Source organism: Phyllobates terribilis, unplaced genomic scaffold, assembly GCF_046119375.1.
Source record: "Phyllobates terribilis strain yellow unplaced genomic scaffold, ASM4611937v1 Scaffold_60__1_contigs__length_8166268, whole genome shotgun sequence".
In the NCBI taxonomy this organism is placed as follows: domain Eukaryota; kingdom Metazoa; phylum Chordata; class Amphibia; order Anura; family Dendrobatidae; genus Phyllobates; species Phyllobates terribilis.
Window position 1 is genome coordinate 399,649 of NW_027362820.1, and position 25,203 is coordinate 424,851.

Sequence of the window (25,203 nt, forward strand, 5' to 3'; positions counted from 1 at the left end):
AAAACTCCCTGAACTGTTTTGTCTTAGTTTAGGATCTGTTAATAGCCTGTATTAAGACTCCTCGTAAGCACGCTTTCATGGCATCCCATAATGTATTTTGCAACACTCGTTTGTTGTTTTCCTTAAAATAATGTTCTAAGGTAGATGTGATCTGTGTAATATCTATAATTTGAAGCCAGAAGAGATTCATGGCCCACATAGTCAGAGAATCCAGCGGCCTGGGTAAAAAAAAAAGAGTAACCAGCAAGGGTGAATGATCTTTGTTCTTACCAAGGGGGACATATGTTCTGTGCCCAATACCATATCAATACGCGACAATGTTTTATGTGTCTTAGAATAGCAAGAAAATTGTCTAGTGTTAGGCTATGTGCCCACGATGCAGAAATGTTCCGGATTTTTTCCTGAGCGTTTCTGCATCTCCCTGGCAGAAAAAATGTATGCGGATTGTACATGCGTTTTTCCTGCCAGGGACATGCGGATATGAAGCTTTCTTCACATGCATTTCTGCATGTGGGTTGTCAAGCGCTTTCCAAGCGATTTTAGCATCACTTGGAAAGTGCTTGACAACTTGGTCACGCTATATAAATCCATGCAAACGGCATAGATTTATATAGTGTGACCGAAAGAATGGTAAAAACTAAAAAATCTAATATATATAATCGTCTTATCCCGTCTGTCTGTCTTTCTGTCCAGGAAATCCCACGTCGCTGATTGGTCCGGCCGTGGCCAATCAGCGAAGCGGGATTTCAGAAAAAGGTGGCAGCTGTTAGCGGCTCATCGGCACTAGCCGGTCATCTCCCGGCTGCTCGCAGCAGAAGGACCCCGACCGGCGGTGCCGCTGACCTCCATGCGGCTACCGTCGGAAGATCAGCGGCTAGGGACGCTGATCTCCCGATGGCAAGTGTGAAGGGAGGACCGGGGAGCGGCGGCGCCGGTCGGGATACTTCTGCTGCGAGCAGCCGGTCATCTCCCGGCTGCTCCCAGCGGAAGTACCCGCACAGGCAGCGCCGCTCCCCGGTCCTCACTAATACGATTCGCTGATTGGTCGCGGCCGCCGCCTGCGACCAATCAGTGATATTGGTGCCAAATTTAAACATCGCTCTGCTGATTGGTCGCGCCCGCGACCAATCAGCGATATTGGCGCAAAATTTAAAACCCCGCTTCTCTGATCGATTGATCGCGGCCGGCTGGGCACGACCAGCGAGATTGGCGCCAAATTTAAACACGCTCTCCGGTCCTCACTAACACGGTTCGCTGATTGGTCGCGCCCAGCCGGCCGCGATCAATCAGCGACTACCGCAGCCCGGACGCAAATTGGAGCTGGTTTTTAAACATACAGGGCACCATCGGGAGATCAGCGGCCACTCAGCCGGGAGATGAGCGGTGCTAGCCGGTCATCTCCCGGCTGCTTGCAGCAGAAGTACCCCCACCGGCTGCCTCGCTCCCCGGTCCTCCCTCCACACTTGCCGTCGGGAAATCAGCGGCACTAGCCGCTGATCTCCAGACGGTAGCCGCATGGAGGTCAGCGGCGATGCAGCCGGGAGATGACCGGCGCTAGCTGGTCATCTCCCGGCTGCTCGCAGCGGAAGTACCCGCATAGGCAGCGCCACTCCCCGTCCTCACTAATACGGTTCGCTGATTTGACGCGGCCGCCGGCCGCGACCCAATCAGCGATACTGGCGCCAAATTTAAACAAGCTCTCCGGCCAATTGGCGGCGGATTTCGAATAAGTACGCCACCGTCGGGAGATGATAGGGCTGACTCTGCCCATGTGGTCATGTGACTCACCAATTGCCCATAACGTACTGAACATGTTTTGTCAGTCACAGTGTGTGATGTACTGCTGTCACGTTTACTGAACAAGTTCTGCAAGTCACAGCGCGCTGAACAGATACTTCTTTACGCTTCCTGTCTTCCAATGGGTCGTAAGCGAAAATACGCCACTGAGGATGACAGAAAAGCAGCCGAAGCAGCAAGAAAGCGACAACTTCGAGAGCAACAGACACCACAACACACTGCCACCAGACAAGCCCAGAATGCGGAATCTCACAGAAAACGGCGGGAACAGGAGACACCACAACACACTGCCGCCAGACAAGCCCAGGATGCGGAATCTCACAGAAAACGTCGGGAACAGGAGACACCACAACACACTGCTGGCAGACAAGCCCAGAATTCGGAAGCTCACACAAAACGTCAGGAACAGGAGACACCACAACACACTGCCGCCAAACAAGCAGAGGATGCGGAATCTCACAGAAAACTTCGGGAACAGGAGACAGCACAACACACTGCCGCCAGACAAGCCCAGGATGCGGAATCTCACAGAAAACGTCGGGAACAGGAGACAACACAACACACTGCCGCCAGACAAGCCCAGGATGCGGAATCACACAGAAAACGTCGGGAACAGGAGACAACACAACACACTGCCACCAGACAAGCCCAGGATGCGGAATCTCACAGACAACGTCGGGAACGGGAGACACCGCAACACACTGCCGCTAGGCAGGAACACGATGCGAATTCCCATAGACAATGTCGGGTGAATGAATCTCCAGAATCCAGGGCAAACAGAGAACAACACGATCGCCAAATTTATCAAAAACTAATGCTCTACCAACTAAGGCAAACCCAGCAGAATATTCAACAACTTGCACGTTACGTAACAGACAATGAAACTATAATTATTCAACACTACTGTGGGAATATGAATGTAGTTTGCTCTAAATGTGACTCTCTGAATTTCATTGAGGAAAAACCATCTGACAGTTTACTCAATGCTGCCAAAAAGGAAAAGTTATGCTACCGAGACGTCACTACTCAGATCTGTTTGAGCAGTTGATGAATGGAACGCATGAACACAGTAGAAATTTTCTGGAAAATATCAGAAGTATCAACAGTTCTCATGCGTTTGCTTCATTTGGTGCCAACATTGCACCGCCCCCTGGATTCGGACCGTATTGTTTTAAAATTCACGGCCAGATCTACCACCGCACTGGAACACTTCACACAAAAATAGGACAACCACCAAAATTTGCACCATTATACATCTTTGATCCAAATGAGGCTACAGAACAAAGGATGAACCTGAAAGAAAATGAAAAGTATAATGCTGAACTGATGAACCTAATTGCTGTACATTTACAAACAATCAGCCCATTTGCTGCCGCATATCGCATGCTAAAAGACGTCGAAGCTGAGGAGGAACAGAGAGCTATACAAAATGGGACGGAAATGCCTTCTATTATCATGGAGATTAAACAAGAACGTCAACAAGATTCCAATGTTACAACAAACCACGTATAAGTGAGGTCGCAGTTGTTTTTCAAAACGATGATGGAGAGCCTCCTTTTCAAAAGGATATATTAGTCCATCTTAAGCCAGACCAAAACAACCCTTTCGTTCCTAAAACAACAAATTAGCATTTTGCACAGCAACCTTGATGCTCTTCTGTATCCGCTATTCTTTCTTTCCAAGCGGTGATCAAGGGTGGCATGAAAACCTACACCAGCAAGGAACTTCAAGAAGAATTACACAACTCCAGTACTACAGTTTTCTTCTGTTTGTCCAAAATTACTTCAATCCTATTTTAAACGGTGGGAAACTGACACAACAGTACTTAGTCAACGCATACGTTAAAATTGAAGCTAATCGGCTCAATTTCATACGAATGAACCAAAAACAACTTAAAGTTGAAGACTACTGCGTTCTTCAAGAACATTTGCAAAAACAATCCATTCAAAAAGGAATTCCAATTGGAAAAACAGTAATTCTCCCGTCGTCGTTTGAAGGTAGCTCCCGCAACATGCAACAGCGTTATCAAGATGCAATGGCAATAGTAACAAAGTATGGAAGACCTGACATTTTTGTAACAATGACCTGTAATCCTAAATGGCCGGAAATTACCGAAAATCTACAACCCTGGCAGCAAGTTGAACACAGGCCGGACTTTGTTGCACGCGTATTTCGACTAAAACTCAGCAGCCTTTTTAAAGACATCAAAAATGGGCTTTTTGGAACAGTCGTAGCAATGGTACACGTCAGAGAGTTTCAGAAACGAGGTCTTCCACATGCGCATATACTAATTATCTTAGACGCGGATTCCAAATTTCGCACAGAGGAAGAAATTGACAACATAGTGTGGGCTCAAATTCCTAACCAAGAAAAGTATCCTGAATTGTATAATATTGTAATCTGTAATATGGTTCATGGCCCATGCGGTGTAGCAAATCCAAAAAGTCCATGCATGCAAAACTTAAAGTGTACAAAAGGGTTTCCAAAGCAGTTGAAACAGCACACTGTTAAAGATTTGGATGGCTACCCATCCTACCGGCGACAACTCATTGATAACATTGTACACAACAAAAAAATTATAAATAACTTATGGATAGTTCCATACAACCCGTACTTATTAAAACGCTGAAACTGTCACATCAACGTTGAAATCTGCGCTTCAATAAAAAGTGTAAAATATCTTTTCAAGTACTCAAGTACATCTACAAGGGGCATGACAAAGCTAACGTCGAAATACAACAGAAAACAGTCAATCATGATGAATCATCACGTTTTGTTGACTCAAGATATGTGAGTGCTCCAGAAGCTGGTTGGAGGATATTTGCGTTTCCAATGCATTCACAGTCCCATGCCATATACGTTTAGCTATTGTTTTTTGCTGAACCAACGTGACGAAAACGCAAGGCAGTACTTTGTATCGAGAGATTCCTGAGCATTACGTTTGGAACAAAACTTGGAATCCAAGACAACGATGACTTAGCAGAATTATTTGGACGCCTGTATACTGTGAGTGTCAAGGATCAAGAAAGATATTGCCTTCGGCTGTTACTACTGCATGTCAAAGGAGCTAGAAGCTACGACGATTTGAAAACAGTTAACGGAGTATTGCACGATACATTTAAAGCTGCAGCTTTGGCTTTAGGACTTCTATTGGATGATATTGTGTGGACACTTACTTTAGAAGATGCAGTTACCCTACATATGCCTAAGAAACTTTGCGAATTGTTTGCCTACATTTGTGTCTTTGGACCGCCTACAAATCCAGCTCAACTTTGGACAAATTTCAAAGAACATATAATTGAAGCTTACTGCTTAAGTCTTCACAACAGAAGTGGAAATTGTCAAAATTGCGAATCTTATGCCATGCAAGATGTCCAAAATATTCTACTACTGCATGGAAAAATGTTTTCAGACTTTAATTTGCCACAGCCTGCAAGTCAAGTTCCACAAATTCAAGAGTATGATGAAGCTTATGAATTATTGTTGGCAACAGAAAAGAACAACAACGGATTGCATATGACACTATTGTGAGCGCTGTAGAAAACCAAGCAGATCCAATGCCAAAATGTTTCTTTATTGACGGTCCTGGAGGCAGCAGTAAAACATACCTCTATGAAGTTTTAATGCATCATGTTAGAGGGTTGGGAAAAGTCGTATTGCCTTCGGCTACAACAGGTATTGCAGCAAACCTTTTACGAGGAGGTCGCACTATGCATTCACTCTTTGGGATACCAGTTCCAGTCAATGAAAATCTCCGTTTCCAGAATCAAACAAGACACATTTGCAGGAAGACAGTTAAACAGTGCAAATCTTTTGATACTTGATGAGTGCACCATGGCACCCAAATATGTTTTGAGCTTAATTGACAGACTTCTGCGTGAAGTTATGACTACAAATGTTGCTGAAAAAAATTAAATTCCTTTTGGAGGTAAAGTTTTTGTCATTGGCAGAGATTTTAGGCAATGCCTTCCAGTTATACCAAATGGAACAAGAACAAATATTATCGAGTCCACCTTAAAAATGTCTGACCTTTGAAAAGAGTTTAATAAACTCCAACTAATTAACAACATGCGATCTTCTGACCCAGAGTACAGCAACTGGCTTCTTAAACTTGGTAATGGTGAACTTAGCAATGAATATAACCTTGGAGAAGACATTATTGAAATACCAGAAGACATGTTGTGCACTGTCTGCATCGTAAGTGATGTTTTTGGACAATGTGATGAAATTGATGTGAACGACCAAAGCAGTGTTGAGAGGGCCTCTTCCTAAGCAATTCTCTGTCCCAAGAACGATGACGTAGCTCTGCTAAATTCCCGTGTGATGGATAGAATGCCTGGAGAGTATAAATTGTACAAAAGTGATGATTCGGTGGATGTAGACAATGAAGATGAACGAGAGCATTATCCAGTTGAATTTTTAAATAGTGTTACGCCATCAGGAATGCCATCCCACAGACTACAACTTAAAGTTGGAGCAATCGTAATGTTGCTGCGGAATCTAAATACAAGAAATGGTCTATGTAATGGAACTCTCCTTATTGTTACTGGACTCTATTCCCACATAATTCAATCAAGAGTGATCACTGGATCAGCGAAAGGAGACGAAGTGTCCATTCCACGCATTGATTTATGTCCTTCGGACATCGGTCTTCCATTTAGGCTTTGGCGTCAACAGTTTCCAATAAAACCAGCATTTGCCATGACAATAAACAAGTCACAAGGTCAAACTCTACACCGTGTTGGCATATATTTACCGGAGCCCGTTTTTGGTCATGGACAACTCTATGTTGCATTTTCAAGAGTTAAAATGAGATCCAATGTCAAGGTGCAAGTTTTGGATACCCATTTACAAGGAAAGTTGCTTCGAGATAGTCCAAAAGTATTCACAAAAAATGTAGTGTACAAAAATATTTTGGCTTGATATTGTTAATAAATATATTATAGGGTTGTACTTCTTTGTCCAATGATTTATTTGAAATATAGTTAGATATTCATGGAATAGTTTATATATTTGGATCATCTGTTTACTAATTTCGTTCAGTTGTATTACGTTCTATAAGCAATAATATTTAATGATAAAGTATTATTTTACCCAGAAAATCCTGTGTATTCATTGTATTGTTCTTAAATCTTCATAGCGGCATCTGCAGCATCTGCTACTAAACTGAATGCAGATTTGTGCCTCTCCACGCACTTAGTCCTGGCGTGGAGAGGAGCGAATCTACAGACAGCAGCTAATCACAGCAGTATCTGAGAGCGCATGCTGTGCCTCACATCCTGCGAGGAGCTGCTGAAAACAGGACAGATAGCGCTAGACCAGAGAAAAGGAAACAAGGTGAGTATTAGGGTTTATTTTTTTAACTGTGCTGTGAGGATGGGGGAATAAGGAGGTCATACAAAACCAGGATGAGTGGGCCATACAAGCCAGGATGAGGAAGCCATACAATCCAAGATAAGGGGGCCATACAAGCCAGGATGAGGAAGCCGTACAATCCAAGCCAGGATTAGGGGAATGATGGAGCCATACAAACCACAATTAGGGGATGAGGGAGCCATACATACCAGGATATGGAAATTTAACAGTAGCTGCTGCATTTCCCACCCTAGGTTTATACTCGAGTCAATAAATGTTCCCTTTTTTTTTTGTTGAAAAATGATGGGTCTGGGCTTATACTCGGTTCACTGCGCACAGGCAGCATGTGACCCCCGGCTGCAGCCGGCTCTTGCTTCCGCTTATATCACGACTATTTGCGGCTGCAGCCAAGGGGTCTCCTGTTTCGCGTTCCATGGTGAGTGATGGGCTGTGGGCGGGGTTATCCCCCATCCCGTCACACCCGGCATTCACCGCACGTGCATTCATTGACAGAGCGTACAGTGGATGCTGGGTGTGACACGATGGGGGATAATCCCGCCCACAGCCCGTCATTCACCGTGGTACACGGAACAGGAGACCCCTGGCTGCAGCCGAAAATCGTCGTGATGTAAACGTAAGCAAGAGTCTGTTGCAGCCGGGAGAATTACATGTTGGCTGTGCTTCGTCAGCGATGTTGTCACAGGCAGTATTGACAACATGACGTAATTACAAAATTCATTAGGGGCACCAGGGGGATACATTGGGGGGTTAATTTAAAGTAGTGCACAACCCATTTAAACACTGCTTCGCTGCTTAGTCGCGTCCGTTCGGCCGCATACATATTCTAGAATACCCGATGCGTTAGAATCGGGCCACCATCTAGTATAATATAGGAGTTTCACTTTTTGTATTGAAGAACTTAAATAAATTAACTTTTTGATGATATTCTAATTTAGTGAGATGCACCTGCATATGATGACTGTTGCCCCCAGTGGAATATATGCGGTGTCTATTTTGGGATATTTTAGTATACCCATGATGATACTATAGACAGCCATTATACCTGGAATGGCCCCTTCCTTGCGTGCCTGGCTTTTTTTCGCTTACACGTCTAACAATCACATATGTGTTGTGTCCCTTCCCCCATCATCCTATTCTTCTATTGCTGAATAAATATGATAGATTTTATACTCCCTGGACTCCTTTGATGGTCTTTTACCCTGCGGGGTTTTCTTTCATATATGGACTCACTGTGTGGTGGTGATGGTAGAGGACATTGTGTAGCAGGATCATTTTGGCCTTGTATAGTAGTAATTTTGGGAATATTGGTCTTTGTATAGTGTATTTTAGATTAGCAGCAGTGGTACACTGTAATTATATATGTATAAATCCTCTTTTAAGTGGCAGGGAGGTTATATGGGGAAACATGTACTTTGGGGCAGGGGTCCCTGATCTCTTAGGACCCCAGCAACGCTCCTGCACTGGGGAAAAGCAGGATCTGGAGGCCACTTTAATATGATCATTTTATGGATATGACACCAAAGAAACTAATGAAGTGCTTTGCAAAGTGCCAGAATTAAAAAAATAAAATGGCGCCATTTTACAAGACCCGTAGCGTCTCCATTTTTCAGGATCTGGGGCCGGGATTATTTTTTGCACGCCAAGCTGAAGTTTTTATTGATACCATTTTGGGGTAGATCCGATGTTTTGATCACCCGTTATTGCATTTTATTGCAATGTTGCGACAACCAAAAAACGTAATTCTGGCGTTTCGAATTTTTTTCTCGTTACGCCGTTTACCGATCAGATTAATTCTTTTCTTATATTGATAGATCGGGCGATTATGAACACGGCAATACCAAATATGTGTATGTGGGTGGTATTTTTAGAATTTTATTTTGAATGGGGCGAAAGGGGGGTGATTTAGACTTTTATATATTTTTACTTTTTTTTTATATTTTTAAAAACATTTTTTTTTTTTACACTTTTTGCTTGCTTCTATAGTCTCATTAGGAGACTAGAAGCAGCAACTGTCCAATCACCTCTGCTACATAGAGGTGATGAGCAGATCAGCTCTATGTAGCAGAAATGCTCCTGTGCTATGAGCGCCGACCACTAGGTGGCGCTCATAGAGTCAGTACATGACAATCACTGGGGTCTGCTGCAGACCCAGGGTTGTCATGCCCACCCATCAGTGACCCGCGATTACGTGACGGGGTCACAGATGGGCGGGGTAAGTGACGCGCTTCCGGCGCGGCGCTGTTAAATGCCGCTGTCAGAGATTGACAGCGGCATTTAACATGTTAACAGCCGCGGGTGGATCGCGGGATCACGTCTAATGACCACGTCTAATGACCACGGTTTTAGGCACTGGCCTTGTAGTGTGGTATTGGTCTGCGACCAAGTGTGAATAGGTTCAACAAAACACAGCTGGCAGACTTTAAATGGAGAGTAATGTTTGGCACACTCCACAAAATGTCACGATTATTAGGTAAGGTGTGTAAAGGAAAATGTTATTTAAGGAAATAAAATGTACATTTTATTGGGGATTCCACCGCAGTCAGTGATTTTAGTCCAGTGTTTTCCTGTAACTCACATAGCAGTAGAAGACAAAGACAGAAACACAATACACAAATCCCCTGCAGTAAATAAATCGCAATAGTGCATGAAAATAACAAAGGGGACTTAGATAACATAATTGTGATCAAAATAATGTGAAAGCCATACCGCCTCGTCATGGCGACCCTTATGGGACAGTCCTAACTCTAATATTTAACACCTTACCGTTTGTCAAGTGGACACAGAGACATGGGGCGCAAGATGCTTTCTTTGAGCTGGAAAGCTTATTCATCTTGCGCCCCATATCTCCGTGTCCACTGTTTTGGTTCAGTCTCTCTTCCCTTATCCACATGTACAGTACAGAACAAAAGTTTGGACACACCTTCTCATTTAAAGATTTTTCTGTATTTTCATGACTATGAAAATTGTACATTCACACTGAGGGCATCAAAACTAGGAATTAACATGTAGAATTATATACTTAACAAAAAAGTGTGAAACAACTGAAAATATGTCTTATATTCTAGGTTCTTCAAAGTAGCCACCTTTTGCTTTGATGACTGCTTTGCACACTCTTGGCATTCTCTTGATGAGCTTCAAGAGGTAGTCACCAGAAATGGTCTTCAAACAATCTTGAAGGAGTTCCCAGAGATGCTTAGCACTTGTTGGCCCTTTTGCCTTCACTCTGCGGTCCAGCTCACCCCAAATCATCTCGATTGGGTTCAGGTCTGGTGACTGTGGAGGCCAGGTCATCTGGCGTAGCACCCCATCACTCTCCTTCTTGGTCAAATAGCCCTTACACAGCCAGGAGGTGTGTTTGGGGTCATTGTCCTGTTGAAAAATAAATGATGGTCCAACTAAACACAAACTGGATGGAATAGCATGCCGCTGCAAGATGCTGTGGTAGTCATGCTGGTTCAGTATGCCTTTAATTTTGAATAAATCCCCAACAGTGTCACCAGTAAAGCACCCCCACACCATAACACCTCCTCATCCATGCTTCACGGTGGGAACCAGGCATGTAGAGTCCATCCGTTCACCTTTTCTGCGTCGCACAAAGACACGGTGGTTGGAACCAAAGATCTCAAATTTGAACTCACTCATCCACTGGTCTAATGTCCAATCCTTGTGTTCTTTAGCCCAAACAAGTCTCTTCTGCTTGTTGCCTGTCCTTAGCAGTGGTTTCCTAGCAGCTATTTTACCATGAAGACCTGCTGCACAAAGTCTCTGCTTAACAGTTGTTGAAGAGATGTGTCTGCTGCTAGAACTCTGTGTGGCATTGACCTGGTCTCTAATCTGAGCTGCTGTTAACCTGCGATTTCTGAGGCTGGTGACTCCGATAAACTTATCCTCAGAAGCAGAGGTGACCCTTGGTCTTCCTTTCCTGGGGCGGTCCTCATGTGAGCCAGTTTCTTTGTCGCGCTTGATGGTTTTTGCAACTGCACTTGGGGACACTTTCAAAGTTTGCCCAATTTTTTGCACTGACTGAACTTCATTTCTTAAAGTAATGATGGCCACTTGTTTTTCTTTACTTAGCTGCTTTTTTCTTGCCATAATACAAATTCTAACAGTCTATTCAGTAGGACTATCAGCTGTGTATCCACCTGACTTCTGCACAACACAACTGATGGTCCCAACCCCATTTATAAGGCAAGAAATCCCACTTATTAAACCTGACAGGGCACACCTGCAAAGTGAAAACCATTTCCGGTGACTACCTCTTGAAGCTCATCAAGAGAATGCCAAGAGTGTGCAAAGCAGTCATCAAAGCAAAAGGTGGCTACTTTGAAGAACCTAGAATATAAGACATATTTTCAGTTGTTTCACACTTTTTTGTTAAGTATATAATTCCACATGTGTTAATTCATAGTTTTGATGCCTTCAGTGTGAATGTACAATTTTCATAGTTATGAAAATACAGAAAAATCTTTAAATGAGAAGGTGTGTCCAAACTATTGGTCTGTACTGTATATCTTCTATAGCCACCTTACGAGCATTTCTACTGTAGAAGCTTGTGTTGTATACATTACTGTCTTTATGATGCACTAAGCACTTTACATGTATTGCTGCTTTCCTGATTGATGCATTGGCACTTTATTGTCTTATAGGATCGTGTTGTGTACCTATTGTGATCCTTTTGGGTGTACTGTTTGAGGAACCATGTTGCATTTGCATTAGGCTTTGCCTACTTAATATCGATTATTCTTTAGACCCTGGTTCTCCGTCTATGACACACAGCTCCCTGCCTTACTGACGTATACTTCCTGATTTATGTAGTACTTGGTGTCACCGTCTTCCTCCCTTTATTTTATTCCATTGGAAATTGCCTGTTTTTATACCTTTTCTGTAATAAAATTCTAATTTCATCTTGACACGCTCCTGATTCCTTTTCCTCTTTTGGGTTATATGGTTGTTGAAGAGCGCTTACTGAGACCAGTTCCCCCTATCTTTGGTCACTTGGGTGCATGTTGAGGTATCACAGGGTTAGGGTTTCTATTTAAATGTCCAGGCTGGTTTATTGGTGCTTCATAAACCATGCCACAAGGAAAGGAAATAAACAGCCGTTCAGTGCAGGCAAAACAAAGTAAACAGTTCCAGCAATGGTACTTTAGAAATAGTCCAGAACACACAGGCTGTATAGCATCCGGTATACCAGCTCAGTCTTGAGACATCACACAGGATGCTCTACCATATGTGCAGGGGTATAGGACTCCAGCTGCAACCATTTTTGGTTATCTACCAGAAGAGACAATTTGGACATTTGATCCACTGGTGTATTTTCATATTGAAGGAATACCTGCTGCACTGATGTCTTTTTTACTCAGGAAGAAATACCATTTAGCTTACTTTATACTCTCCTGATGGAGTACTATCTTCAGGGGTACCTGGTGTCTTTTTTTCTCTGCATTGATATATGTTAACTCTTTCCGTTGGTGATCGCATGGCTGAATTTGATCTCTACAAACTGAATATCTTTGGATCAACAAGTGGAACTTGTCTTTAGACCAGCCCGAACATTTCTTGGATGCAACAAGATAAGTCCATTGATTTTTTATTGTTATTACATGTATACATGTTTTTCTGACTAGCAGCGTTTTTTTCATTTGATTTTTTTCATTTGGGACATTGTCATTTTTGTATCCATCAGCACCTCTAATATTGTGTATATTTCTAGTAACTGTCTTTGGTGAACTACAATTACTATGAAATACTCTATGTGGTTCTAATTAGAGACTTTTGTTCTCTGGGACACTGCTATTTATTACTTATTTTCTATATTTTTTGATCACTGGACTACTATTTTGCTTTACATTGGTCATTTGATGTGGCTTTTTGGAAAAAACGTTTCTGGACTTTATATTTATTTCAAGATCTAATTGGACTACTTTTTGAGTCTTATATGACTCTGCATGCTGGTGGACTACATTTTCATACACCTCAATTTTTGCTGACTTATTGGGGCGTTACTACTACTGTGGACATTTAGTTTTCTATATGCCATTGACGTTATTATTGGATATTTGCTAAACACGCTACTTAGGACGCTGTTCGTCAAATTTATATGTGTACTCTTTGAATTGTATTATTAAGGTTCTTTGGGGACTAGGTGAAGGATAGCCTTGGCGCAGCGGGGGCATTATTTGAATTTTGGGGGTTGATACACTCCACTGCTAGGAAGGGATTAGTTCATTATCCCTTGTAGCGTATCAATTACGGCCTAGTTGACACTATCTCTAGTCCTTTTCACCTTTATATCCCTCTGTCTTTTTTCTTATATGTTAGTTTGTCCCAACTGTACTATTGAGTACACTATTTTAGTGTGTTTAGATTAAAAGTTAATTTTTAATGGGTAATTGTCTCTTCTGGTAGATAATCTTTATTTACCCTCTCTCCAACGTATGTTGGTTATTTTCTGGTATTTGCAACCATTTTTGGACCAGATGCAGCAGATCAAACATTTGGGAGCAAGGGGGTTTGTCTCGGTGGTACGCCCAGTGGTGAACCCGTTGTGGCCTGACAGTCATTGTCGCTCACAGGCTCACCAAAATTTCAGTTTTCAGTTTCACATATTCTTTGGCATCTTGTAAGGCTAAGTCATAGAACGCCTTCTGGGGCTCCCCTGGTAAGTAAGGTGCCAGCATTTCCACCCATTGCTCTCACTGGAGTTTCTTCCTCTCGGCGACCCTTTCAAAAACTTTCAAAAAGGTATCAATGTCGTCACCCGGGGTCATTTTCTCCAAAACTCTCCTCGCAGCCTTACGGATGGAATAATTATCAGCCGACCTTGGAGTCGGAGCTGCCGCTTTACCACAAACCGCCTATGCGAGCAATTCATACTGATGCTGCTGTTTTAGGTGCTGCTGCTGTTGCTGGATCTGTTGCATAAGCAGCTTATTTGTCTCCTATTGTGCCAGCTACTGTTGTTGGTGTTGCTGGGCTTGCACCAGGTGTTTAATCAGGTCCTCCATGCTGTCTGACATTGCTCTCTGGCTTATGGCTGCCTTCACCCAGGAAATGCAGCACCTCTGTAGCAGTCACACATGTTCCCTGAGAACGCTGCCCGCAATTCTAGCACCAAATGTGGTAACACTACTCACTTGGGTTCGTGGTGAGGTATCACTGGAACCGTTTCTATTTAAACATCCAGGCTAGCTTATTGGTGCTTCATAAACCATCCCACGAGGAAAGAAAATAAACACCCTTTCAATGCAGGCAAAACAAAGTGAACAGTTCCAACATTGGCACTTTAGAAACAGTCCAGGTCACACAGGCTGGATAGCATCCAGTATACCTGCTCACTCTTGAGACATCACGCAGGAGGCCTTTTTACGTCCACACACAGACCATGTGTGAGAGAAACAGACTACATTTTACAATGTGAACTACACCCAGGGGTAGGATGTGCGGGCAGCCAGACCCGCCCATCTGTTCGGCTGCCCGTAAACCTGACCTGGATGCCCAAACAAGCCTCTTACTACTATGTGCCCTAGAGCAATGCTTATGGTTTATATCACAGAGAACAACCACCTCAGTGATACATACCTCCCATCAACTATGGGATCTGTGATTTCTATCTACGCCACTGTGTATAGAATGTGTATAGGATAATTGAGTATAATATAGTTATTATGGACGTGAGTTAATTAACATAGGGATAACAGACTCATTGCACAATGTTACGGATATTTCTTGTTGCTAAAACTGATTTTTTTTTTTTTTCACTTTAAACATTTTTTAAACAACTCTCATCAGTGCGATCATACTGCATACAAGCCTCTGATTGTTCAGGTGATGCACTGTACTACTGTAGTGCCGTGCATTGTCACTGCCTGTCAGTGTAATACTAATTGCCCCATACACATGAGATAAGTGTTGGCTGAACAGTCATTTGGCAGACGGCTATCTCTCCCACCTCCCCCATACACACAAATATTCCAGCTTTCCTGTGGTCTGTATGAGAGAGTCGCCTCCAGACTCCTCTAGTGGAGGATTATCTACAGAAATAACAAACGGATTAGCCTCTGAAATTCAGGATGCCAGATCCTTCTCTGCCCTGGCATCATCTGTCAGGAGGCCCCCAAATACTTTATATAGTCGATCAAACCACCCAAAATCAGTGCTTTCATTCCACTTTACTCTTTATGTGTATGGGGGTGTTAAAACGTAACTTTTTGGACGCTGCCTCTGGCCCGACCTAATAGACTTTCATACATTGCAGGCCCAGACACCATTATTAGGTGCAGCTGCACTTGTGCCATCCCTGCGGTGTACATCGATATTCTGGTGCTCAAGAGTTACCGTATTTTTCAGACTATAAGACGCACCTTTTTCCTCCAAAATTTTGGAGGAAAGTGGGGGGGCACGTCTTATAGTCTGAACTGTGCGCCGTACTCTATACCTATGGCTGTGGGTTGTGGGGGGAGCGGCAGCGGGGGATGAGCGGAGCACAGGAGGCAGCAGCCGCCTGCTGCAGCCTACGCTGTGCCCGCTGCTAAAGAATATGAATATGCACTGCTCCCCACGCCCATGGGTGTGGAGAGCAATGAATATTAATTTTCCTTAATAGCGTGCACACTGTAGCCGCAGCGCGGCTCCTGCTGCCCCTCTACGGTCTGTCTGCCTGCTATTAAAGATCATGACTATTCACTAGAATCCACTCCCACGGGTTGTAGTGCATATTCATGGTCTCTAATATCGAGCACACAGACCGCAGAGCGGCAGCAGGAGCCGCACTGAGGGTACAGTGTGCGTGCTATTAAGGAGAGTGAATGGTCACTGCTCCCCAAGCACACAGTTCTGGCGCGGGGAGCAGTGACTATTCCGGCACAGCATCTCACACTGTGTGACGACGCATAGCAGTAATGCCATGCACGGCTCACACAGTGAGAGTGTCGGCAGCAGAGCAGGACGCAGCGCTGGAGGAAAGAGGAGGTGAGTATAATTGTTTATTTTTGTGTGTGCAGCGTGATGGGAATCAGAGGGTGCCAAGCATACCAGGATGGGGATCAGGGGGTGCCATGCATACCAGGATGGTGATCAGAGGGTGCCATGCATACCAGGATGGGGATCAGGGGGTGCCATGCATACCAGGATGGAGATCAGAGGGTGGCAAGCATACCAGGATGGGGATCAGGGGGTGCCATGCATACCAGGATGGGGATCAGGGGGTGCCATGCATACCAGGATGGGGATCAGGGGTGCCATGCATATCAGGAAGAGGGATGAAGGGTACCATACATACCAGGATGAGGGGTGCCATGCATATCATGAAGAGAGATGAGGGGTGCAATGCATATCAGGAAGAGGGATAAGGGGTACCATGCATACCAGGATGAGGGGTGCCAAGCATACCAGGATGGGGATCAAGGGGTACCATGCATACCAGGATGAGGGGTGCCATGAATACCAGGATGGGGATCAAGGGGTGCCATGCATGCCAGGATGGGGGATTGGGGTGCCATGCATATGAGGATGAGGGGTGCCACGTATATCAGGATGGGGATTAGGGGTTCCATTCATATCTGGATAGGAATGAGGGGTGCCATGCAGATGGGGATGGGGGCCACATATAACAGGAAGGAGGGGGCCATATATACCAGGATGGGGGATATTAACAGAATTGGGGGACATTGCCCCTATAATAGTGTCAGCAGACCCCCTTTCCTTAACAGTGCATCATGACCACGTGTTGTGCTTACATTTTTTTTCTATATTCCTCCTCTAAAACCTAGGTACGTCTTATTGTCCGAAAAATACAGTATTTTTTAAAAATCAAATGTTTAATGTGTTAAAAGATAAAATGTGTCTTTTGCTTTTTGCATGTTTTTTTCTTTTTACACAGAATTATTGGTGCCAATTTTCTTTTGAAACATTTTAATATCTGCTTTTTTCTGGTGTTTTTCTTGTAATATAGGAAAGCCTAAGGCCAGAAATAAACCCCATAAACACTGTACATGGAGACTTTGATATCAAATAATTTCTCTCTGTGGTGTTTGTACAAACAAAAAAGATTTATAAATGCCTCAAACTTCTGTGTGTGAATCAGACATGAGATCTAATATGATACAAAATTACAGTCCGGGGAAGACGGGAAACATTCATATAGACGACCGGTGGAGATGTAGTCAGTGATGGACTCTGGCCAAATATGTTTCTAGAACCAAAGTAGAAGATGAAGATGTCGTCCTCATTACGAAGTAGTTATTTCTCATGTCACGTGTAATGAATATCTCCTGCAGTATTGCTAATGCCGATTCCATTGTCTGTAAATGAGACGAGAATTAGCGCTATGGAAGATGAGTCTATGAGAAACGTATTCAGCTGCAGACTCCAAGGAAGAAACTGCTTGTTGTCTGTGGCCTAAAATATATAGGTTTTATTAGTAGATGTAAAGAAGAAAACTACTGTAAAATAATAAATCCCGTCATATGTTTCTCCTTATTATCTGCAGTAATTGTATTATTACACAGGATTTTATGATGTTACATTGACTCCCCTTCTCATTCAGGTCCCTACAATATCAGATCCTCTCAGTGAAGATTTTCTATAGAAGAGTATCTTCCTGATTGTCCATGTCCATCTTTGATGGGTAAGAGACATGATGGCAGAGAAAATATTACACCTCACCCTAGAGATCCTTTTCCGTCTTACTGGAGAGGTGAGAGATTCTGATGAAGTCACGTTACATCATTCTTATCTATGGGAATAACAGATGGACAGAACTGGAGAGGTGAGGACTCTGGAAATGTCTGGAGTGAGATTTATTAATGTGTCTCTCCATAACCAGGATTACACAGTAGTGAAGAAGACCTCTAGTGATCACTGTCAGGACCCTGTATCTGAGGGATGGGGGAGACCCCTGAACCCAATCACATGGCCTCCACCTCATCCCCTGATACATGAGGACATCAAAAACCAAAAGATCCTAGAACTCGCCTACAAGATGATTGAGCTGCTGACTGGAGAGGTGACACTGCTGGGAATGCTGGGACATTATACATTAATGCTATGATGGGATAGGCGGGATGATGGTATCATTGTATGTGTCAGGTTCCTATAAGGTGTCAGGATGTTGCTGTCTATTTGTCCATGAAGGAGTGGGAGTATTTAGAAGGTCACAAAGATCTGTACAAGGACATCATGATGGAGGTTCCCCAGCCCCTCACATCACCAGGTAATAGACAGGACTAAATACACACGGCCTATAATTATCTGTATGTAAAGAATGAATTCAGTCCCTGTATGTGTTTCCTCCAGATCTATCCAGTAAGAGGACAACACCAGAGAGATGTCCCCGTCCTCTTCTTCCACAGGACTGTAAACAAGAAGATCCCAATGTTCCTCAGGATCATCAGGTAGATGGAGAGAAGGTGTCATGAGATCTCCCCTATGATGTGTAGACGACTGTGAATGTCTTGTGTTCAGTCTTGTTTTATCCACCAGTATTATATGTTTTATACTTGTGTAATGAGAATGGTGGAGATGGCAGGATTAAAGCTGATCATAGATGTGACTTCTCCATCTTGTGACTTTTACAATATTTGTTTTCAGAGTGAAGATCTGACCCATATTAATACTACAGAGACATATGTGAGGGGTGATGAGCTGTGTAAAGAGGAGACTCCTACATATGACTACCCAGGTGAGTAGTAACCACTAGATACAGAGAAGTCACAGATTCTTCTCAGTCACCGGCTGTGGCTGCTTTATCGGTGGTGTAGTCCAGCCGTATCACAATTATGTGATCACCATTTTGCCACAAGACCACAAAATTCTCCTACACCCAAAACTGTGAAATGACTTTGAGCATTGAAAGCCCTTTTCTATAGAATTTACAACCTGGGAGATCCACCTACCCCCTGGGATTAGAAGACACTGACCGGTACGTTCCCAGGTCAGTAAATTACAAAGCTAAATGCGTAAGTAGAATGTGCTGACAAGTTAGAAAATCAGTTGAAGAAAAATATTATGATGGGCCTGTGAGAGAAAGCGGAGGGTAATGATGCTGTTGGCTTCCTAGAACCCTGATATCTTATTGGCTGAATCTACCTTCTCTCCCTTCTGTGCTGCTGAATGTGCTCATATGGTCCCATATGAGTCACTCTCTTCTTGCCTTGGCTGTATGTTTTGGGTCATTGTCTTGCTGGAAGACTCAGCGACGACCCATCTTCATTGCTCTTACTGAGGAAAGGAGGTTTTTGGTCAAAATCTCGCAATACATGACCATATCCATTTTCCCTATAGCACGGTACAGTCGTCATGTCCCCATTGCAGAAAAGCACCCCCGAAGTATAATGTTTCGCCCCCATGCTTCACGGTTGGGACGATGTTCTTAGAGTTGTACTTATCCTTCTTCCTCCAAACACGGCGAGTTGAGTTAATGACAAAGACCTCAATTTTTGTCTCATCTGACCACAGCACCTTCTCCCAATAACCCACAGAATCATCCAGGTGTTGATTGGCAAACTTCAGATGGGCCTGCACATGTGCCTTCTTGAGCAGGGGGACCTTGCGGGCACTGCAGGATTTTAAACCTTTAAGGCATAATGTGTTACCAATGGTTTTCTTGATGACTGTGGTCCCAGCTGACTTGAGATCATTAACAAGTTCCCCCCATGTAGTTTTAGGCCGATTTCTCACCTTCCTCATGATCAAAGGTACCCAACGAGGTGAGATTTTGCATGGTGCCCCAGATCGGTGTTGATTGACAGTCATTTTGTGTTTCTTCCATTTTCTTACTATTGCACCAACAGTTGTCTCCTTCTCACCCAGAGTCTTACTTATGATTTTGTAGCCCATTCCAGCTTTGTGCAGGTCTTTGATCTTGTCCCTGACATCCTTAGAAAGCTCTTTGGTCTTGCCCATGTTGTAGAGGTTAGAGTCTGACTGATTAATTGAGTCTGTAGACTGGAGTCTTTTATACAGGTGACTATGTAAGACAGCTGTCTTTAATGCAGATAACGAGTTGATTAGGAGCGTCTAACTGGTCTGTAGGAGCCAGAACTCATAATGATTTGTAGGGGATCAAATATTTATTTCTCACTGCAAAATGCAAAAAATATTATCTAATTTATACAATGTGATTTTATTGATTTTTTTTGGGGGGGGATATTCTATCTCTCAATGTTAAAATTAACCTACCCTTAAAATTATAGACTGTTCATGTCTTTGTCAGTGGGAAAACTTACAAAAACAGCAAGGGATCAAATACTTATTTCCCCCACTGTATGTCTAAGCTGTGTGTGGTTGATGGCTGTAATATACATTTATTCACGTCTGCAGGAGATGTGTTGGCTCCAGCCCTGGTTTCATGGATTCACTCCACGTCATAAATTCCATTATGTTTTCATCCTGAGGAATTCAGATTACTGCACAATCTCTCCTGAAATGGGGGCGCTAATACTTTCTCTACTCTTCTGCTCAGGAGTCATCATAGCTCCAATGATCCACCATAAACGAGTGCAACTCTGATTTAGTATTGGAGCTCTTCCCTCATACATATGTTGCTATTTGGGGATGTAACGTGTTTTCTTTATTCTATTTGTATGATTTGTGGTGGGATTGGCCTGCCTCACTTATGTGAGTCTGCAATTCCCTGGTAGTCTTTAAAAATAAGGTCTCCATTGCCTTTCCAAAATGTCAGAATCTAAATTTACTAGCTGTTCTGTGGAGTGAGATGGGAAGAAGAATAGTCAGATAGCCGGGTCAGAACCAGGAGGGCAGAGAAAATACTAAATCAGAAGACACAAAAGTAGTCAGTAAATGGGCCGAGGTCACAACAGGAAACAGATACACAAGCCGGGAGCTGAGCACAGAGGACTGAACCAGAGGAGGACAAGGCTGTATCTGGCAGCTTCCGGCAATATGCTTCCAGCTTTAGTAGGGTGCGGTGCTTTCCAAATGGCTGAAGCAGGGCGCAGATTACTTCAGCTGGACAGCACACACCCCCATACTGGCAGACTGGATGATACCACAGGTACCAGGCACCCTAATCTTCCTGGTTGGTCAGAGCCTGCGCCACCTACAACTTCTGGTTCCGACATCTCCTCCATCACCAGCGCTGCCTGCAGAATGAATAAGGCGGCTCCTGGTGACAGAAGCAGATGTCCCAAGAGCAAATCCAGATGAAATGGGACAAACCATTTGCAGAAGCTCTAATATGACAAAATGGCAGAAAATTAGAGCAGTAGAAATCCCCATAAAGTGCCTCCAATTTGGAAATTATAGCCCTCAGTGAAATAATCTATAGGAGTAGTGACTATTTTGACTCCACAGGCACTTTCCAGAAATTAGCACGCTGTGGATGTTGGAGAGTGAAAATTACAAATATATAATTTCATTATCCAACATATAGTGCCCAGATTGTGCTCCAGGAGACACATCGTAAATTAAGTGGGTTCCTCTCACTATAGTAATGCCAAATACTTGGATGCTAAATGTGGTTTGGGCGCACTGCAAGGCTCAGAAGCGAGGGGGAGATCTGACTTTGGGAGAGTGGTTATTGCTGGATTGATTTATGGAAGCCATGTTGCTTTTCAAGAGCCTTTGAGCCACTAATAATGTGGAAACCTCTGGTTTTCCATTGACAGATGATGGACCTGAGTGGGGACTTGTTTTTTGTGAGATGAGTAGAAGTTTTTATTGGTATCATTTTTGACTACATAACATTGTTTGGTGGCTTTATATTGCATATTTGGGAGACAGAATGAACAAACAGTTTTACACACCATGCTCCACTGGTTCATCCTATGAGGTTTTCTATTAGGCTGTGAACTGTCATTGTCTTGGTGAATAATTCAATATTTTACATAACTTGCCATTTCACAGACATTAAGTAGAAATTTTCAAAAATATAATATTCAAGGATATTTTTATTCATAAATAATAATTGGTTTTATTCTTGGCAGATGACTGTACCAGGAGATCAGAGGGACAGCTGACACCTTCAAATTTTACATCAAATGATCTTGAGATACCACATGATACAATTGAAGTGAATGCCATTACTCCAGATATACCATCATCCCTTCACAGCAAAGATCTGTCATCTGATCCTTTGAAACAGGTCCTGTCTTTTGATTCATTACCAACTACTAAGGAAAATCAAAGTCACAAAATAAGCATTAAAAAACAAATTGCTCCTAAAGCAAAGAAGTCATTTTCACTTTCAGAATATGGAAATAGTTTTCCCTTCGAAAAGTCTTTTCTTAAATATCAAAACCTTCACCCAGCAGAGAATAGATTTTCTTGTTCCAAATGTGGGGAATGCTTTAACCAGAAAACAGATCTTGTTAGCCACCAGAGAATTCACACAGGGAAGAAGCCATTTTCATGTTCAGAATGTGGGAAATGTTTTGTGAAGAAATCATCTCTTCTTAGTCACCAAAGAACTCACACAGGGGAGAAGCCTTTTTCATGTTCAGAATGTGTGAAATGTTTTAACCGGAAAGCACATCTTGTTATCCACCAAAGAAATCACACAGGGGATAAGTCATTTTCATGTTCAGAATGTGGGAAATGTTTTAGCCATAAATCAGCTCTTGTGAGTCACCAAAGAACTCACACAGGGGAGAAGCCTTTTTTATGTTCAGAATGCGGGAAATGTTTTAACCGGAAAGCACATCTTGTTAGCCACCAGAGAACTCACACAGGGGAGAGGCCTTTTTCATGTTCAGAATGTGGGAAATGTTTTGTAGATAAATCAAATTTAGTTGGGCACCAGAGAATTCACAAAGGGGAGAAGCCTTTTTCCTGTTCAGAATGTGGAAAATGTTTTACCCTGAAATTAACTCTCAATAAACATCAAAGAACTCACACAGGGGAAAAGCCTTTTTCATGTTCAGAATGCGGGAAATGTTTTGTGAAGAAATCATCTCTTTTTAGTCACCAAAGAACTCACACAGGGGAGAAGCCTTTTTCATGTTCAGAATGTGGGAAATGTTTTAACCGGAAGGCACAGCTTGTTATCCACCAAAGAAATCACACAGGGTATAAGTCATTTTCATGTGCAGAATGTGGGAAATTTTTTAGCCAGAAATCAGATTTTGTTATGCATCAGAGAACTCACACAGGGGAGAAGCCATTTTCATGTTCAGAATGTGGAAAATGTTTTACCCGGAAAACAAATCTTGTTAGCCACCAGAGAACTCACACAGGGGAGAAGCCTTTTTTCTGCTCAGAATGCGGAAAATATTTTAACCACAACTCAAGCTTTAATAAGCACCAAAGAACCCACACAGGGGAGAAGCCTTTTTCCTGTTCAGTATGTGGAAAATGTTTTACCCTGAAATTAACTCTCAATAAACATCAAAGAACTCACACAGGGGAGAAGCCTTTTTCATGTTCAGAATGTGGGAAATGTTTTGTAGATAAATCAAATTTAGTTAGGCACCAGAGAATTCACACAGGGGAGAAGCCTTTTTCCTGTTCATAATGAGGAATGTTGTGTGAAGGAATAATCTCTTTGTCACCAGAGCAGTCACACAGGGGCGAAGCCTTTTTTATGTTCTTAATGTGGGAAATGTTTTACTTGGAAATCAACTCTTAATAAACATCAGAGAACTCACACGCGGGAGAAGCCTTTTTCATATTCAGAATTTTGGAAATGTTTTAACTGAAAATTGTACCATGTTTGGCCTCCTTGAAATGAAAACACTCCTACTCAGATCCCGTGCCAGCGCCGTTCCAGCGGTGTCGGGACTCGCGTTCCCAGAGCTCACATGAGGTTGTTACATCACTTGAGCCCTGCGCAAAATCAGTGCCGGTTTCACTGTCCCCGCCTTCGGACGTATTGAACATCAACAGGAAGCCTTTGGTTGTGGCTGCTCTCTGGCTCCTTTGTGATGTTCGATTTGTCTGGAGGTGGGGACTGTGACAACAGCGTTGATTGGGCGCAGGGCACCCATGACGTAACAACCTCACATGAGCCCCGGGAACACACATGCCGACCCCGCTGGAACGGCGCATGCATGGGTTTGTATAAGTTTTTGCAGTTTAATAGGACCAAACATGGGGTCCACTACTTGGACAACCCTTTTAAACATCAAAAATCCCACACAGAGAGAAGCTATTATCATACCTGGATTTTAAAAAGTGAGTTATTGGAAAATTGTATTTTGTTGGCCATCAAAATAACTCAGACAGGGAGAAACTATGTATGTTATTGACAAATTGTACAAAAACATATACCAGACAGTCATATAATTAAATGAGAAAGGGAATTACTTCAGAACTTACCATAATTTGTGGACTATAAGACACACTATTAGCAAGATAAACATCTTGCTAACAAATGAGTGCGTCTTATAGACTGGAGGCAGCTTCCAGTGACCGAGGAAAAATTCATACAGTGTCCTTCCTGATCACTGAGAGAACTGCTCTCTCTCTCCTCCAGCACCACACTTATCTAACCGATTGATGTAGAGCAGGAGAGGAAGGTACCGGGACCTGCACATCCTGAGTGAGTAGCTGAAGGACCTTCCACCTGACTAGCTCAAGGATCTTTCAGATGTAACACTATTTTTTACAAATTTTCAAAAGTTGTCAGGTTAATTTATGAAATGAGCCATTTCTTAATGATTTTGACCTCGTGAATTCAAATCTGACAATGAATGTTTTTAGCTGTCTCTTGTTTCTATGATATCCAAGAGTTTTCCTTGTACTGCTACATATAATTAATGCATAAAAGTTTCAGGACTTTGAAACATAATTACTTTTGCAAATATAAAGATGCAGAATATTTTGTTATGCCATTTTTCTGATATTTATTTAGAGGAAACTTGGCAACAATTCAAGTAACTAAAATCTGTGCAAACACTATTGTGAATTATAAACAGTTACAGAAATTGCATTACAAAATTTGCTCCTCATTCAGTGACAACTTTTTTGTTTGTCTCTTGTACTTCTGCATCCGATCACCTCTTACAATTGTCCAACTCTAATCTGCAAGCATTGATGGATTCCATTTTCCTTGATATCTTTTCTCCATAGCCG

The 25,203-nt window shown here is 42.9% G+C and overlaps 1 protein-coding gene and 1 pseudogene across 1 annotated transcript in view; both read left to right on the plus strand.

Annotated features, from left to right (window-relative positions):
• Positions 1 to 24,697, plus strand: part of LOC141192372 (uncharacterized) — a 46,264-nt pseudogene extending 21,567 nt beyond the window's left edge.
• LOC141192373 (gastrula zinc finger protein XlCGF66.1-like) overlaps positions 1 to 25,203 on the plus strand; it is a 99,639-nt gene that overhangs the window by 45,664 nt on the left and 28,772 nt on the right. The gene's annotated exons all lie outside the window — the stretch shown is intronic.